General features: G+C 35.8%; 2 non-coding genes and 1 pseudogene across 2 annotated transcripts; 2 read left to right on the top strand and 1 right to left on the bottom strand.

The window, feature by feature from the left end:
- The window catches only part of LOC110654867 (uncharacterized), a 39,850-nt pseudogene that overhangs the window by 3,734 nt on the left and 17,742 nt on the right, over window positions 1-18,374 (top strand).
- On the top strand, window positions 11,112-11,218 carry LOC131174342 (small nucleolar RNA R71). Its single transcript, XR_009144590.1, has one exon. It is a non-coding gene; the product is annotated as a small nucleolar RNA R71 (small nucleolar RNA).
- LOC131174218 (small nucleolar RNA R71) lies at window positions 17,018-17,124 on the bottom strand. Its single transcript, XR_009144466.1, has one exon. It is a non-coding gene; the product is annotated as a small nucleolar RNA R71 (small nucleolar RNA).

The raw sequence follows: 18,374 nt of genomic DNA, 5'->3' as shown, positions 1-18,374 counted from the left end.
TAATTAATTCCTCTTAAAGTCCTAGTTTATTTCTAAATCTAGGTGATTTTAAGTTCCAATCCTTGATTAACTATCAATGACTTTCACCTTTCGGTCCTTCAATCAAAGATTAACACAATACCCAATGGGTACCAACATTAGGCAAGTAAATCAAGCACACAAGGAAGGAATCAAAACTCATATTTATGTAAAATAAGGAAATACCTAATCCAAATCCACAAATTAATCTAAAACATATTTCCCAACTCTGAAATCTAAAGGAATTACTCACTCATAATGGTATTTACAAGAAATATAGATGGAAGAATAAAGAAAAACATGATAAAAGGACTGAAATGGAAAACCTGTGGAAGAACCAAGGTCTCTGGAGCTCCAAACTCGTGCAGCAGCTCCTTCTTCCTAGAGAATGGCGTCTTCTCTCCCTCTTTCTATATATTTTTCTTTCCTTTTTGTTTTTCCTTTCTTCCTCTTGTGGCAAAAATAAGGAAATGATGAATTTATATGGTCCCTAAAAGTTATCCTAAAAGTAAATAAAAGACAAGGAGTGGATAGGAAATGAGGTGTAAAATTATCCAAGTCAAGAAGACTATTCACGTTCGGGCATTCTCGCTTAGGGTCTGGCTTAACCCTAAGCAGCTTCTTAGCAAATTTCACTGGTCGACTGTCGCTTAAGGTTGCTGCACCTTCAAAGAAATCTCTACAGACTTAGAGTAAAATAGACTTTTCTCGCTCATGCTTGACTTGTCCGCACCTTAAGCACTGCCGCTTTACCCTAAGCATGACCTTAAGCAGAGTCTCAAGCAAATTTCGGCTAGTTTGCTCTTTCAAGGCTTGATTTCTTCAACTTTCCTCCATGCTTAAAGGATTCCAAATTCCTTCAAATCACTTCCTAATGCACTCATTGATCCTTGATTTGCCACAAAATCCTATCAAAAACAACAAAATTACAAAAATCAAATATAAAGTATTTAAATTTAACAAATAAGCTAAAATAAAGCTAAAAACATAAAATATACTAAAATATAAGGGCAAAATGGATGTAAAACTACCCTAAAATGCCTATATGAAATGAGTATAACAAATTCCCCCAAACTCAAACATTTGCTTGTCCTCAAGCAAATTAAAACAATTAATGCAATTTGGGGTACCTTACCTTAAATTTATGAAAATTACTTATCCAAACTCTCAAGCTTACCTTTAGCCACCATCAAACCATATATCCACTTTCAAGATGCAAAGAATTTAATCCTTACCAAAGTTATCACCGCTTAGCCTTGGGTCAATTATCCATATCATCAAGCCCAAACCAATCAATCACAAAGAATAATCATGCCTAAATAGACTATAGGGTAATCCATAAGTTAAAGTATCTCAAATAATGATGGAAGTAAATGAATGGATTAATGATATCACAATCCCATAGGCAATTTTCCTATTCCAATCTCCACTAATGTAGCAAAACACCATCAAAAGATCAAAAGGACTTTCAAGGGTTGTAATAGGGCCAAGGGGGTGATAATGTGGCTAACAAGGAAAGGATAAAGGTAACAAAATATGAGAATAATCAAATTATTAAAAGATCAAGACACACAATTTTTTTTTTTTTTTTTTTTTAGGAAGGATTTGGGAGAAGGAACTTTACAACTATTCACCAATGCTAGCATATAATTTTGAAGCTTTTAGAGGGACTATATAAATAATATTGACTTTGAATTACAATTGTCCCTTTCAATTCACCCCCAAACTCATTTCTTTGTGTACTTGGGTGGTGAATTACTTTATATACCATAATTGAATTTGCTAGCCCTTTTTTTTTTTTAGTCACTTCTCCCAACTAATTATTATTATTATTATTATTTTAATTGTATCTATCACTCAAAGGATTATCTCATAGAGGGTAGGTAAGTGTTTGGGTTTATGGCTAGGTATTAATGTGGGTTCCAAAGGAATAAGAGGGATAAATGTAGGCTCAAATTGGTTCCAAAAAGAAATTTTTTTTTTTTTTTTTTTTAAGTGAGGTTGGCTAAGGCTAAAATATGGGTTTAAAATTCAAAGAATGCCTAGATCATTTCTTTTTCAAGTGCATGCTATGATTTCGCCTTGAAAGGTTTAGAAAGATTGTTCTAGGATTGGTGAGACATCAATTAGCTACTTCTCACCCTAGAGTTTTCTCTAAGCACTCAAAGTCAATGCAATTGATTGGGTGACCCTTGGCTAAGAAGATATAAACTAAAGCAAGAATCTAATAACTTTGCACCTATCTAGAACTTTCAATCCATCAAACCCTTCTAAAAGTAAGCTTAATTGCTCTTCAAAGCAATTCTCAATCCTCTAAGGACAAGGTAAAAAAAATTATTTTTATGATATGCATGATCCTAAAGTGAATGCATAAATCAAATTAAAACTAAGTATAATCTATATGAAAACTATATGCAAATGTATGTATATAAGTATAGACATGTGTGTGGTATATGTATAAGTGTATGGATTATCTATATATGGATGAATGAAATGCAATAAATGAATGAATGAAAATTTTAAAGAAAATTTTAAAAATTTTGCAAAAATTTTGCCCTCACCCCCAAACTCAAATGAAACATTGTTCTCAATGTTTAAAATGAATGCAAAGATGGGCAAAATTGTGTGAATTACTCAATTATTGAAATTTATACAATTGGGGATTAAATCAATATAAGCTCAAGAATTCCAAAATTAGCTCAAAATGATATTAACAATGAAGCTTTAGAGAGAAAAATGTGAAAAAGTATCCCAAATGTATGAATTTACACTGCTTAAGATGTTGCTTAACCTGTTGCGTAGGGTAAAGCGAAAGCATAAGCATTGGCAACATACCATAGGCATAAATAGTAAAAGGGTAAGCTGTTACCTCCAAATGATGTGAAACAGATGCGGCTCCAAGAAAATTGTGCAACTCATCAATGTCAACAAAATTAGGATTGAAGAAAAAGATAAAGTGCAAAAATAATGTTCAAGAAAATGAAAGAGTGTAAAGAAATAAAATGTAACAGTTAAATCAAAAATTAAACCAAGAAACATTCACAGAGTATTTATGTCCATATCAGAAGATAAAATAAAATAAAGTAAACTAAAGGAAAGAAGTGCAGAGATAATAATAAAAACTAAGTACCAAAGTATTACAACCATGACCAAAGTTTGAAAATTAAAATAAACAAATTACAAAAATAAACTTAAAACAGAAATTAAAACTGCTGCTACTGATCAAGTTCTGCTATCAAGCCTTTGTTGTCGTGCATCGTGGTCCGCCTGTGTTCCGCATTGGTTCATTGTGATCCAAGCTTGTAAGGCTTTCCAAGTTTTCTGTTAAGTCTTTCATTTCTTGAAACATGGCTTGGCCCCAATGATATAAATTGTTGTAGGATTGGGCCAGTTTGTTGTAAAGCTCCAGCATTTGAAGTTGATGTTGCTTCTGTTTCTTTTTAAGAGATAAAAATCTCTTTTTAAGTTTCTTTTCTAGCTTCTTCTTTTGGTTAACCTGCTCCTGACCCATGGCTTCAATTTTGATTTCTAAGTTTTTCAAGGTAGCAAGAATTTCTGTGGTATCAGGTGAGGGAGCAGATGGTTGACAAATGAAATTTGTTATTCGATTCCAAGGATTTTAAGATGGATAAAATGTCTCTGAAAACTGGGGTAGAGGTTGGTTGTGGTTCTACTGGTGCAAAAGTGGTGGGGTTTGCAAGACTGGGTATCAGTGGTGTCAGTAACAGAGTATAGGTATGGCCTATTTTCTCACAAACATCCATATGCAGCAACATTGTGCTGTCTATATATGATTCCCCAAAAACTAGCAGCAATTTATATAGACTAGCATCAAAGCTAAATGATTTTGCTATAGCAGTTATATACCCCCCAAAAACAATACTACCTTTAGTATGCTTTGTGACAATTTGGTGCCAATGAGTAGCTATGAAATGGGCTGTACTTACTTGTTTGCTCTCCTTCATGCACCACAAGAGAAACAAATCCTCAAAGACCCACAATATCAAGTATCGTGTCCCCTTCCTAAAACAAAGGTAAGTAATGAACCTATGGAGGTATTTCAATACATGGTCAACTATCCTAGAGGCTTTTGCAGTCCTGCCTATAATAACCTCCAAAAGGTGCAATATCCTTCCGCACTGAACAGGTCATAAACAGCTTGTCGCCACTCAATGTTTTTATACCCGAATCAAAAACCAAAAATTGCATTCATAGCACCCATGTCTAACTCCCTATCGCCCAAAGACATCGAAAATATATCATATCTCTATGTTCAGGCACTGCTGGTTTAAAACTCAGCCTTAGGGAACTCAAAAATTCCAGGGTTAGATCTTTGTACACTGGTTCCCTAATTTTAGCAAAGTCAGTCCAGCTAACAGCATTCAAATAGGCAAATACATAGTCATAAATGCCTAATTCTTTCAAAATCTGCTCATCCATATACTTGTTTGCCAAATTTGTTTTAGAAACTAATTTCTCATAGGCCTTTTTCATACCCATATCCCTAAAAGCCCAAGGTAATGGAGAAATTACCACCTCAATAGTATCTGCAGATGACGCAGGTGCTGGAGAGTGTAAGGGAGACTGGGTTACTGGTGTTTGGACAGCTGGTGCTGGGGTTTGCGAGGAAGACCTGGTCCTTTTGCTAACTGGTTCAGAGGACTGAGGTGGAGAGTTTAAGTCGAAAGGGACAGAGGGTACTCGTTTTCGTTTTCCGACAGGGGTTTCTTTGAGTCTACTTGCGGCCCTTTTTGTTTTGCCTTTTATTTTTGTTTGGGTAGGCGCAGGTTCTGGGAAATGGGTGTCGGGAATTGGTGTTTCATTTGGTGGCTCGGATTGCGGCGAGAGGGGAGTCGGCAGAATGAGAGGTGGTATTTGGCTTGGGGGCGGGGGCGGTGACTGGGGTGGTGGTGATTGTGGTAATGGCGGCGTTTGTGGTGGTGGGGACTGAGGTAATGGCGACTGGGTCAAGTTAGGGTTTGTGGGTAATGAGGATGGAATACCCATTTTAGATTTGACAGAATGTCGAAGTCCACTGAGTTTGGGTTTGTGAGAGGACCACATTTTCGTTCTTACCATTTTAATGGAAAAGGAGAAACTGTTCGGCTTCCTGTAAAAATTGCCGGAAGAAATGGCGTGAGAAATGAGTCGATGAGGTTTATCGGGAGTGCGGGCGAAGCTTTTGGAAAATTGGCGGAAGTGCTGGGCCTTTTAAAATGTGGGGCAGACCTGTTGTAAGATGGGCCATGCTTGGGGTTAAGCATAAGGTTCAGCAGAATTTGCTTAAGACTCTGCTTGACAAGCAATGTCATCAGCAAGTTTCGGCAGGTTTTGGGAAAAATTATGGTTTTGCTTGCCAAAAACAGTCCAAAAGCTATGGAATGCTATCATGACCCTCAGCAATTACCAAATACACACAAACACCATAAAATTGAGGGATTTAAGTTCATCTCTCTCATAAACTTAGTAAGCATAGCACATGTTCATTTAGCTTTTTGCAATCATTGTTCATTTTAGGCACCAATTGTGACTACCCTTTTGCACATTCAATGAAATGGTCTCCTTTCTAAACTTATACCAAAAGCACTTTTTCAGCAGCATTTTAGACAAGTTCCAATCAATCAAGAATTGCAGAAAAGATGTAGAAATTGACCTTTTTAGCAGCATGAACAGTAGCATATACAGTAACCAAAATCATAGACCAAAAATTAGCAGCAATTCTAAACAAAAGCATGCAAATTCCTATCAGACTACAAAATTATATATACACTAAAAGGTAAAACTTAACAAACACTATTTTTGCACTTCAAATAAGCTCTCATTAGTCCTAAATATCAAAATTGATTCTCATTCAAGTTGCATTTCACAGAATTCACACAAAACACAAAATCAAACATGTGCTATCAAGTATATTGCAATATCAGCAATTTAGCACAAGTTTAAAGGTGTTACTGTTCACAGGCACTGCATAAAGTGCAGAATTTTGCTTATACTTGCTTCTTTTCAATTCTTTGTTTTTGCCACAAGTGTAAACTTGCCCCATCTTCATGAATTACCTACAAAAGATAAACAAATGTCACTTTTGAGTTTTATGAGAGTAAAAACTGAAATGAAAATGAAATGGAAAATTAATGAACTATAAAAGGATACGCTTGGGTTGCCTCCCAAGAAGCGCTTGTTTAAGGTCTTAAGCTTGACCTTCCACTCCAATTCTCCTAAGTATCCCTGACTGGAGAACCAAGCCATGAAACCTCTACAAACTTTTGGGTGGGTTCTCCAACAATATAATGTTTTAATCTCTGCCCATTAACTTTGAAAGTCCCTGAGGTCTCATTGCCTATCTCAACAGCTCCATAGGGGTATACTTTTATAACAGTGTAGGGCCCTGACCATCTTGACTTCAATTTTCCTGGAAATAACCTTAACCTAGAATTGTATAGGAGAACAACATCACCTTCTTGAAATTTTTTCCTCCTAATATGCTTATCATGCCATCTCTTAGTTCTTTCCTTGTAAAGCTTGGCATTTTCATAAGCATCCAATCTAAGCTCCTCAAGTTCATTTAGTTGCAGCATTCTTTTTTCTCCTGCAGTTTTTAAGTCAAAGTTCAGTGTCCTTATAGCCCAATATGCTCTATGCTCCAACTCCAAAGGTAAATGACAAGCCTTCCCATAAACCAATCTAAATGGGGTAGTTTCGATAGGAGTTTTAAAAGCTGTTCTATAGGCCCAAAGAGCATCATCTAACTTTAGTGAGCAATCTTTCCTTGAACAATTCACTGTTTTCTCAAGAATTCTTTTCAGCTCTCTATTGGAGATCTCCACTTGACCACTAGTTTGTGGATGGTAGGGTGTTGCAACCTTATGCTTCACACCATATTTTTGCAATAATCTTTCGAATTGATGGTTGCAAAAATGAGAACCTCCATCACTTATAATGGCACGTGGAGTTCCAAATCTTGTAAAAATGAACTTTTTAAGGAATTTAATCACAACTCTTACATCATTAGTTGGAGATGGTATAGCTTCAACCCATTTGCTCACATAATCTACTCCAACTAAAATGTATTTGTGTCCCAAGGACGATGGAAAAGGTCCCATGAAATCAATGCCCCACACATCAAATAGTTCCACTTCCAATATATTTTGGAGGGGCATTTCATCTCTCTTTGAGATATTACCCATCCTTTGACACCTATCACATGCATTTACAAACTTCCTCACATCCTTAAACATGTGTGGCCAAAAGAACCCTGTTTGAAGAACTTTTTCTGCAGTCTTTGTCACACTCATATGACCCCATAAAGTGAAGAATGGAAATCTTTGATAACATTCCCTATCTCCTCATCAGCTAAACATCTTCTAATCAGCCCATCTCCACATCTCTTGAACAAAAATGGTTCCTCCCAATCATAATCCTTCACATCAAAAAGAAATTTCTTCTTTGTCGCCATGTTAAATCAGGTGGAAGGATTCCACACACTAGATAGTTCACAAAATCTGCATACCAAGGGGTTTTTGCATTCATGATTACTAACAATTGCTCATCAGGAAAATAATCATCTATTGGGGGCTCTTTTCCCAGATTGTCTCCTTGTTCTTGCCTCAATCTAGATAGATGATCCGCTACCACATTTTCCACTCCTTTCTTATCTTTAATTTCCAAGTCAAACTCTTGAAGGAGTAGCACCCACCTTATCAATCTAGGTTTAGCCTCTTTTTTCTGAAGGAGATACTTGATAGCTGCATGATCTGTGTATACTATGACCTTAGATCCCACAAGATAGGACCTGAATTTATCTACTGCAAATACTACTGTCAAAAACTCTTTCTCTGTAGTAGAGTAATTTATTTGAGCATCATCTAAGGTCCTACTTGCATAGTATATTGCATACACTTTCTTATCTTTCCTTTGTCCCAAAACAGCCCCAATGGCATAATCACTAGCATCGCACATTAGCTCAAAAGGTAATGACCAATCGGGTGGTTGCATAATAGGAGTAGATATCAAAGCTTCCTTTATCCTGCAAAAAGCATTCATACAGTTAATATCAAAATTAAATTCCACATCTTTACTCAATAAATTGGTAAGAGGTTTAGAAATCTTAGAGAAATCCTTGATGAATCTCCTATAAAATCCAGCATGCCCCAAGAAACTCCTCACTCCCTTCACAGATGTTGGGGGTGGCATTTTCTCAATAACTTCTACCTTTGATTTATCCACCTCAATACCCCTGTTTGACACAAGATGTCCCAAAATAATTCCTTCTTGCACCATAAAATGGCACTTTTCCCAATTCAAAACTAAATTGAACTCTTCACATCTCTGCAAAACCTTAGACAAGTTAGATAAGCATTCATCAAAAGATTTACCATACACAGAAAAATCATCCATGAACACTTCCATAATATCCTCAATCATGTCAGAAAATATGGACATCATACATCGTTGGAATGTAGCAGGGGCATTACATAGTCCAAATGGCATCCTTCGATATGCAAAGGTACCATAAGGACATGTGAAGGTAGTTTTATCCTGATCATCTGGGTGAATAGGGATCTGAAAGAACCCTGAATAGCCATCCAAGTAGCAAAAATAAGAATGATGAGCTAGTCTCTCAAGCATTTGATCTATAAATGGTAATGGAAAATGGTCCTTTCTAGTTGCCTTATTCAATTTCCTATAGTCTATACACATTCTCCATCCAGTTACAGTTCTTGTAGGTATTAGTTCATCATTTTCATTTTTCACTACTGTGATGCCCCCTTTCTTAGGTACAACATGAACTGGACTTACCCAATTGCTGTCAGAAACAGGGTAAATGATACCTGCATCAAGCAATTTCAAGATCTCCTTTTTCACAACTTCTTTCATGTTTGGATTCAATCTCCTTTGTGATTCTCGAGAGGCTTTATGGTCATTTTCCAACAAAATTCTATGCATGCATACAGAAGGATGTATTCCTTTAATATCATCAATGGTATAACCAATTATCCTTTTATGCTTCCTAAGAACTCTCAATAATTTTTCAACCTCACAATCAGTCAATTTAGCACTAACAATCACAGGATGTGTAGAACTTTGACCTAGAAAAGCATACCTGAGATTTGTTGGAAGAGGTTTCAACTCTACCTTAGGTGCTTCACCTTTTTCAAACTTTGATGATGAAGTTGTTTCTTGCTTCAAGTTCCCAATCTTTTCAATATCAGCCATAGGCAATGGTGGATTTCCTTCCAAAATTGTAGCATATTCTGCAGCTTCTTCAATCTCATCCCCTTTTTTGATGTTATGAACCAAACAAGCTTCTAAGGGATCTTTAGGATGTTGCTTTTTAAGCACTTCTCTAACCTCTTCATCTATCACATCAACTCTCAAGCATGAGTTTGAATCATCTTTCTTTTCATTGCTTGAAACAAATTAAATTCAACTTTCTCTTCCCAACTTCTAATGTAAGCCTCCCATTTTTTACATCAATCACACTCCAAAGAAGAGCAAGGAAAGGTCTACCAAGAATAATAGGAATGTGTACATCCTCCTCCATCTCCAATACCACAAAGTCCACTGGTATGAAAAATTTCCCAACTTTCAGAGGAACATTCTCAACTATTCCAATTGGAAATTTAATAGACCTATCTCATTAATCAGAGTGATATGGTAGTAGGCTTCATTTCTCCAATCTTCACTTTCTCATAGATAGACAATGGCATCAGACTAACACTGGCTCCAAGATCGCATAAAGCCTTATCTATACTGATATCCCCAATGTGACATGGTATGGAGAAACTCCCAGGATCTTTCAGTTTGGGTGGAAGCTTATTTTGCAAAATGGCACTGCTTTCTTCCGTGAGAGCTACAGTCTCAAATTCCTCCAGTTTCTTCTTGTTAGATAAAATCTCCTTCAAAAATTTGGCATATGAGGGCATTTGTGCTAAGGCATCAGTGAAAGGAATAGTCACATGCAAAGACTTCAATACCTCCAAAAACTTCCCAAATTGTTTATCCAATTTTCTTTCTGAAACCTTTGTGGGAATGGTAAAGGTGGCATGTAGGCTTTAGGTGCAACATATTTGGGCTCTTCTTCTTTGCTCTCCCTCTCCTTACTTCCTTTTTCTTCCACTGAATTTTCTTTCTCAGCTTCAATTCTAACTTCAACTTCAGTTTGTTCATCTCCTTCTCTACTTTTCTTTTCTTCAACTTTCTCTTCAATATTTTTATCCCCATTCTCCAATATTTTTCCACTTCTCAATGTAATAGCCTTGCAATGCTCCCTTGAATTTTCTGGTTGGCTAGGAAGCTTTCCAAATGCTTTGTTACTTGAAGAGCTAGCTTGTTGAGCTATTTGATTCTCTAACATCTTGTTGTGTGTTGCCATTTGATCCACTTTAGATGCTAATTGAGAAATCATTTCTTGTTGACTTTGATGGCTCACAAGTAGAGTTTCAATCATAGATTCCAATCTAGCTGTCTTGTCTAGTTGTGCTTGTTGTGGTAGAGGTGGAGCAGGTGCATTTTGAGGTTTAGAAATTCCAGGAGGGGGACCTCTATTCTGCTGAAAGTTCTGATGTTGTTGATATCCAGAAGGTTGCTGAAAATTCTGATTTTGCCCTTGTCTACCTCCCCAAGAGAAATTTGGGTGGTTTCTCCATGCTGGATCATAAGTTGCAGAAAATGGGTTACCGCCTGGTCTTTGATTGTAGTTTCCCACATAATCCACTTGCTCATTTGAAAAATCTTGATTAAGTGCAGAAAAATCTGCTGCACAATTGACATTTGCAGCTCCAATTTCTAGTGTATTACCAGAACCTCCGGCTGAAGAATCTACTTTCATACTTAACTTGTCCATCTTCTTTGTCAAAGCATCAAACTTAGCATTAATCATATTCATGGCATCAAGCTCAAACATACCAGCTGGTTTCTTGATCTCATTCCTCTCACAACTCCATTGGTAGTTGTTATAAGCAATTTTATCAAGAGCGGAAAAAGCTTCATCTTCAGATTTCTCCATGAGGTCACCTCCAGAAGATGCATCAATTGTACTCCTAATAGCTGGTGAAACTCCATTATAAAAGTGTTGAACAAGCATCCACTTAGGAATCCCATGATGTGGACATCTCCTTTGCAAATCCTTGTACCTCTCCCATGCTTCATACAAGCTCTCATCATCTCTAGGTTTAAAAGAAGTCAGCTCATTTCTTAGCTTAGCTGTCTTGCTTGGTGGAAAATATTGAGCCAAAAGTGCTTGAGAAAGTTCATCCCATGTTGTGATAGAACCCGGTGGCAAAGAATGTAACCACTCTCTAGCTCGGTCCTTCAGAGAAAAAGGAAATAATCTTAGTCGAATTGCATCATCAGAAACTCCATTTATCTTCAACATATCACTGATCTCAAGAAAGTGTGCTAGATGCACATGTGGACTTTCACTTGGATTTCCTCCAAATTGTGCTTGTTGTACCATTTGACAAAGTGCAGGCTTCAGTTCAAAATTATTAGCTTCTACCCTTGGTCTTGTGATACTTGGCATGAAATCTCCAATGTTAGGATAGGCATGATCCTTCACAGAGCGGTTGTTATTGTTGTTGTTGATGTCAGTCATTTCTTCTTGTAATTGCTCTTGCTCTTGTGCTCTTTCTTGTTGTTGTTGAGCTTTAATTTCAGCTTTTCTCTTCTTAGATTCTGCTCTTAAAGCTTTTGCTGTCTTCTCTATTTCTGGGTCAAAGAATAGATTGATTTCTTCACTTTTTGTCCTTCTCATAAAATAAAGCACCTGAAAAACAAAATAAACAAATTCTCAAAGTAAAATGGTAAAAAGAAAATAAAATAAAATGCCCAAATTAACCAAACAAACAATTGTTCAATATCAAACAAAAATCAAATCCATTAACGGCGCCAAAAACTTGATGTGACTTATCCGCAAGTATACGGGTCGTCTCAAGTAATAAAGTGATGAATCAAGTATCGTTCCCACGAGGATTTGCTGTTTGATTACTAAACTATGAATGAAGCGATTATTTGGGCTAATGATTAATGAATAAATGGTAAATGTAAATGAGCAAGGTAAATTGATTAATCTAATTGAAATGGGTAAAGAGCAAACAAATAAATTCTAATTCTAGTTCGCAATTAAACTAAAATTAACAATGGGTAATTTAAACGAAAGTCTAATTATGGTAAAAGTGATTCCAGAGTTGGGGGTTTATGCACAAATTAATTGGGATTTGTCTTGGGCATTCCAATTTTTAGGGAAAAATAGAGTTTGAAGGAAATTGATTCTAAATCCCTTTAATATCTTTTTCAAGCATATCAAAGTGTATTCTAAAATAACTAAACCTACTTTCGTATGTATTTGATTACTTTAAAACCCATTAAGTTTTGTAACCAATAATTAATTCCTCTTAAAGTCCTAGTTTATTTCTAAATCTAGGTGATTTTAAGTTCCAATCCTTGATTAACTATCAATGACTTTCACCTTTCGGTCCTTCAATCAAAGATTAACACAATACCCAATGGGTACTAACATTAGGCAAGTAAATCAAGCACACAAGGAAGGAATCAAAACTCATATTTATGTAAAATAAGGAAATACCCAATCCAAATCCACAAATTAATCTAAAACATATTTCCCAACTCTGAAATCTAAAGGAATTACTCACTCATAATGGTATTTACAAGAAATATAGATGGAAGAATAAAGAAAAACATGATAAAAGGACTGAAATGGAAAACCTGTGGAAGAACCAAGGTCTCTGGTTTCGAGCTCCAAACTCGCAAACAGCTCCTTCTTCCTAGAGAATGGCGTCTTCTCTCCCTCTTTCTATATATTTTTCTTTCCTTTTTGTTTTTCCTTTCTTCCTCTTGTGGCAAAAATAAGGAAATGATGAATTTATATGGTCCCTAAAAGTTACCCTAAAAGTAAATAAAAGACAAGGAGTGGATAGGAAATGAGGTGTAAAATTATCCAAGTCAGCAGCACTATTCACGTTCTGGGCATTCTGCTTAGGGTTCGGCTTAACCCTAAGCAGCTTCTTAGCAAATTTCACTGTCGTGACCGTCATGCTTAAGGTTAAGCAGACCTTCAGCAAATCTCGGCAGACTTAGAGTAAAATAGACTTTTCTGCTCATGCTTGACTTGTGCTGCACCTTAAGCACTGCCGCTTTACCCTAAGCATGACCTTAAGCAGAGTCTCAAGCAAATTTCGGCTAGTTTGCTCTTTCAAGGCTTGATTTCTTCAACTTTCCTCCATGCTTAAAGGATTCCAAATTCCTTCAAATCACTTCCTAATGCACTCATTGATCCTTGATTTGCCACAAAATCCTATCAAAAACAACAAAATTACAAAAATCAAATATAAAGTATTTAAATTTAACAAATAAGCTAAAATAAAGCTAAAAACATAAAATATACTAAAATATAAGGGCAAAATGGATGCAAAACTACCCTAAAATGCCTATATGAAATTAGTATAACATTCTTCACCAGCAAATATATCATTGCGCACATTTTTTTAAACACCTCTTGAAGGAAATATGGTCAGATAAGCTATATGGAACCTAAAATGAAAATGTGAAAAAATGACATATTGATGATGTTAGTTTATATTTGAATTTGTTTGCACTAGACACTCACATGCATCTTGAAATAAAATTTCCTTCGGGATCATAAATTTGATGAACATTTAAGTGGTTATAATATTGATATGTGTAGCAATTTGATGGTGACTGACCTATGTTGGCTTTACCTGATTTTTTAAAGGAGTTTATTTTTGAAACTAATTCCAGTGGGTGTATGATAGGAGCTCTTCTGAGGCAAAGAGGTACATCCTATTGCTTATTAGTGAGACTTTATCTGCCAAAAAACAGACTCTATGAGAAGGAGCTATTATCTATTCACTATACAATGGGGAAATTGCAACACTATCTTGAAAGAGACATTGCAAAATTAAAACAGGATATCAAAGCCTCCAAATTGCTATAATTATCAGATTTAACCATAATTACAGATATTCTTATACCTGCCAGTTCATCCAAAATTAAATCTTTCTCATCTAATTCACTTACCTATTTCTTTCTCCTGTTTCTGTCTCTCTTTCTCTCTCTCTAAAAGAGAAATTTGAAAGTATTTTTTTTAACTAAATGATTTAGGTTCTAACATGCAGATTATAAGGAATGCTGATACTGAAGAATTGTGAGAGTTAGGATCTGGCACATTTGGAACTGGCTTTTATGGGAAGTGGAGGGGTACTGATGTTGCTATTAAGAGGATCAAAAAGAGTTGTTTTGCTGGTAGATCATCAGACCGAGAGCAGCTGGTATGTCTCTTGTGCTTATAATTTTTTTCCATTTCATTTTAATAATGGCCATATATGTCAAGAATTTCACAAATAGATTTTATATAGGAGTTCACAATTTAATGAAGAAAATTAGTAACATGAAATTAATTCAAATGAGTGAATTTTACTTTTGGATGACCTAATGCATAGACTTGCACATCCTTGTCCTACTCTTCAAAATAGTATAATAGTAAACAAAGGAAGAAAAAAATATATGGAGAAGAATATAAAAACTACCTTTGTTAATCTACTACATTTTGTATATATACGTGATGGGCGCGCGTAAATGCCAGATTGTTCTCTCTAACAAACTTGTAACCATCCCTTTATGATGCACATATTTTGCATAGTCATTTAGGTCTAATTTCACAATCATTTTATTTGGTTATTAGTCATTTTTAGCTAATTTCATTAGTTATTTAGTTAGTTTTCCATAATTGTCAACTTTGGATTAATTTGTAATTTTTGCTTTGTTTTGTAGGAAAAATGGTGTTTTTGAAGGACTAAAGAGAATTTTGCCATTGAGGAGTGTCTTCTACAGCAAAAAGATGCCAAAAGCAAGTTTTCAAGCTAAAATATGCATAGACCAAACTGTGCATAACTTGCCGCATAAGCTATGCAGTTCTGCATAAGGAGGAAGAACACTGTTCCAGAACCAGCCGAAATGTGCATAAGGAGACTGCATAGCTTATGCACATTCTCACCTCCCTTATGCAGATTCACGAAATTGTGCATAACCTATGCACCAAGTCATGCAACAGATAAGTGACCTGTAACTGGAATCGCGCATAAGGGATCGCATAACTTATGCGATCCACTTATGCATCCCATAAAGAGTTCATTAATGAGTCAGTGAGATTCCTCAAATAATTCCTCCTAGAACATACTATTTTAGGGCTCCATGTCAGAAAAATGCTATATATAGTCCCATTTTCTCATTTTAGAAGGGGGGCAAGGAGCAAAGAAAGAAAGGAGGAGGCTAAGCAGAATTTGAGGAGTCATTTTCACCTTCCACACCATTTTTAACCAAGATTTGCATATTTCTTCCTTGCTTTACATTTTTCCATATTTCTAGTGTTTAATTTCTTACTTCTTAGCTTAGATTAAAGCTTTATTTCCATTTAAACTCATCATAGCTTGTAAGCATTATGGATAGTGAGTAGTTTACTTTTGATTCTGGAGTAAGGGTTGTAATATTTGAGATATTTTGTGGATTTTGATTGGGTAATCCATATTTTGTGGTCTTAATGAGTTTTATTCATTTCTTGTATGCTTAATGACATGCTTAATGTAGGATCCCATTGAGTAATGTTCTTAATCCATGGTTGAAGCACCGAAAGGAGAAGACCTTGTGATAGATAATCAGGAAATTGGACTTAATTAACTTAGACCTAGAAATAGGCTAAGGATTAAGAGGATTAACAGATTAATTAAAGAACTTAATGGGTCTTAATTAATTCTAAGTCCACGAAAGTAGGATTAGTTTGATTAAGGCACTCTTTGTCTCACTCGAAAGGGAATTCAAAGGATTTAAGGATTAATCTCCTTAAAACTCATAAGTTTCATAAGATTGGACAACCAATTTAAAATCCCAAAATAGCTCGAATATGAAATCCCGAACTCCGGAATCGCCTTTTTACCATTGTTAATTTCTAATCAAATTTAATCATTTGCCATTTTAAATATTGCCATATTTGAACTTGCTTATTTCTATTTGATGCAAATCTTAGTTTAATTAATACATTGTTGAATAGAATATTAAATTTGCACATTTAGATTTCATACTCCATTACCCATTAATTCATTATTTTAATTTCATAAATACTTCAATTTAGTCAACTTTTATATCGAAAATTCAATCATTAACACAACTCCTCGTGGGATCGATATTATTCTGTACTACTTGTACGACCCGTGCACTTGCGGTTGGGACGCATCAAGTTTTTGGCGCCGTTGCCGGGGAGTTGTTTGTTTAAGATTGAATTCTTGATTATTTTAGTTGTTTTTTAGTTTTATCTCTGTTATCTTTTCATTTTGTGTTTGTTTGTTCTTTTTCAGGTACTTTTAATCTTTTATGAGAAGAGCTAGAAGCTCAAGTGACACATCCTTACTGTTTAATCCTGAAATTGAGAAATTTTGTAAGGCCAACAAGAAAGAAACCAGAAGAAGGAAGGAAGCTTCGAGAGAAACCGAAATTGAAGCAGATATGGCTGATGAAAGAATTAGAATTGGTGTTGGTAATGCTGGAAATGGTCAAAATAATGAAAATGCAGCCCATGGTGAAGAAGTTGTTAATGCTAACGTGCCTAGGGGAAGTATGATGGATCATGCTTTTCCTCGTTTTGATGACTTGAGAGAGAGCATAGCAAGACCAAGGATTGATGCAAATAGTTACAAGATGGATTTTGGAGTCCTTCAAATGATTCAGAATTCTCAATTTGGGGGTCATCCTTCTGAAAATCCACACACACACCTGAAGAAGTTTGCTATGATTTGCGACATGCAAAAACAACCTGGAGTGTCTGATGATGCAGCAAGATTGAAGCTATTCCCATTCTCTTTGAAAGATAGAGCATTGGATTGGCTTGATTCTTTACCTCACAACTCCATTACAAATTGGGAGCAACTAATCGATGCATTTCTTGCACAATATTTTCCACTGGAAAAACTCAAGAGCCGAGGAATCAAATGACTTTTCTGCACCAAGAGAAGATGAAACTCTCTATGAATCATGGATGAGATGGAAGGAATTAGAGAGATTATGCCCACATCATGCCATTCCAAAATGGATGATAAATCAGAATTTCTACACAAATGTCACTCCTGCAATCAGAGGAATTATTGATGCTCAAACAGAGGAGAATTTATTATAAAGCATGAAGATGAAGCTTATGAGTTATTAGAGAAAATTGCAAAGAATACTCATCTTTGGAGTAGTCCAAGAGGACCACCCAACTCGTAAAAGGCAAGTCATGGAATGTATGATCTTGATCCATTCAACATGATTAATGCAAAGTTTGATGCACTTACAAATGTCCTTGCTAAGAAGATGGAAGATTTGAGTATGTTGGTTAGTTCAACATCATCACCGGAAGTTCACAACAAGTGGCTTATGCAGAGGAAACTACCACCGTGGAGTAGATTATGGAGAACAAGCAAGATATGTTGGTAATTATGGAAACAAGCAAATGGGGAATCCTTATTCTCAAACTTACAATCCAAATTGGAGGAATCATCCCAACTTTTCATGGGGCAATCAGCAAAATCAAGTTCAAAATCAGAATTTTCAACCACAACAATGAGTCAAGTACCATATCAAGAAAATAGGCAACCATTGCCCAATTTTCACAGAAAAATATGAACCCTCCACCAAAACAAAGAAGAACGAAATTCCACCATCAAGCTTTATTGCAAATGATTCTTGCCAACCAAAATAAGCATGATGAGGAGATGAGAGAGGTGAAAGCAAGGCTGGAACAAATGCAAACACACAATGTATCGCCGAAAACCAGATTGCACAACAAGCATCTTCCTCAAGTGCCAAATCTTTTGGAAAGCTTCCTAGTCAACCAGAAAATCCAAGAGAGCATTGTCAAGCTATTACTTTAAGAAGTGGTAAAGTTATAAATGATGAGAAGAGTGAAAACAGTGAGAAGAGAGAAAATGAAAAAGGAACTGATGAGAGTGAAAAACAAGAAAGTGCAGAAAAATGTAAGGAGAAATTTGAAGAAAAAGAAGAGAAATATATACCTCCTGAGCCCTACAAGCCACAACTTCCCTTTCCACAAAGATTTCACAAAGCCAAGCTTGATAGGCAATTTGGGAAGTTCTTAGAGGTTTTGAAGAAACTTTACATAAATGTGCCTTTTGTTGATGCTCTTTCACAAATGCCCTCTTATGCAAAATTCTTGAAAGAAATTCTCTCAAACAAGAGAAAACTTGAAGATGATGAAACTGTAGCTTTGATAGAAGAATGTAGTGCTATCCTCCAAAGGAAACTTCCTCCAAAGCTTAAGGATCCAGGGAGTT

The sequence above is a fragment of the Hevea brasiliensis genome, chromosome 15 (genome assembly GCF_030052815.1).
Source record: "Hevea brasiliensis isolate MT/VB/25A 57/8 chromosome 15, ASM3005281v1, whole genome shotgun sequence".
Classification (NCBI taxonomy): Eukaryota; Viridiplantae; Streptophyta; class Magnoliopsida; order Malpighiales; family Euphorbiaceae; genus Hevea; species Hevea brasiliensis.
The sequence above is the reverse complement of the archived record's forward strand: the minus strand, read 5'-3'. Positions and strand labels throughout refer to the sequence as shown.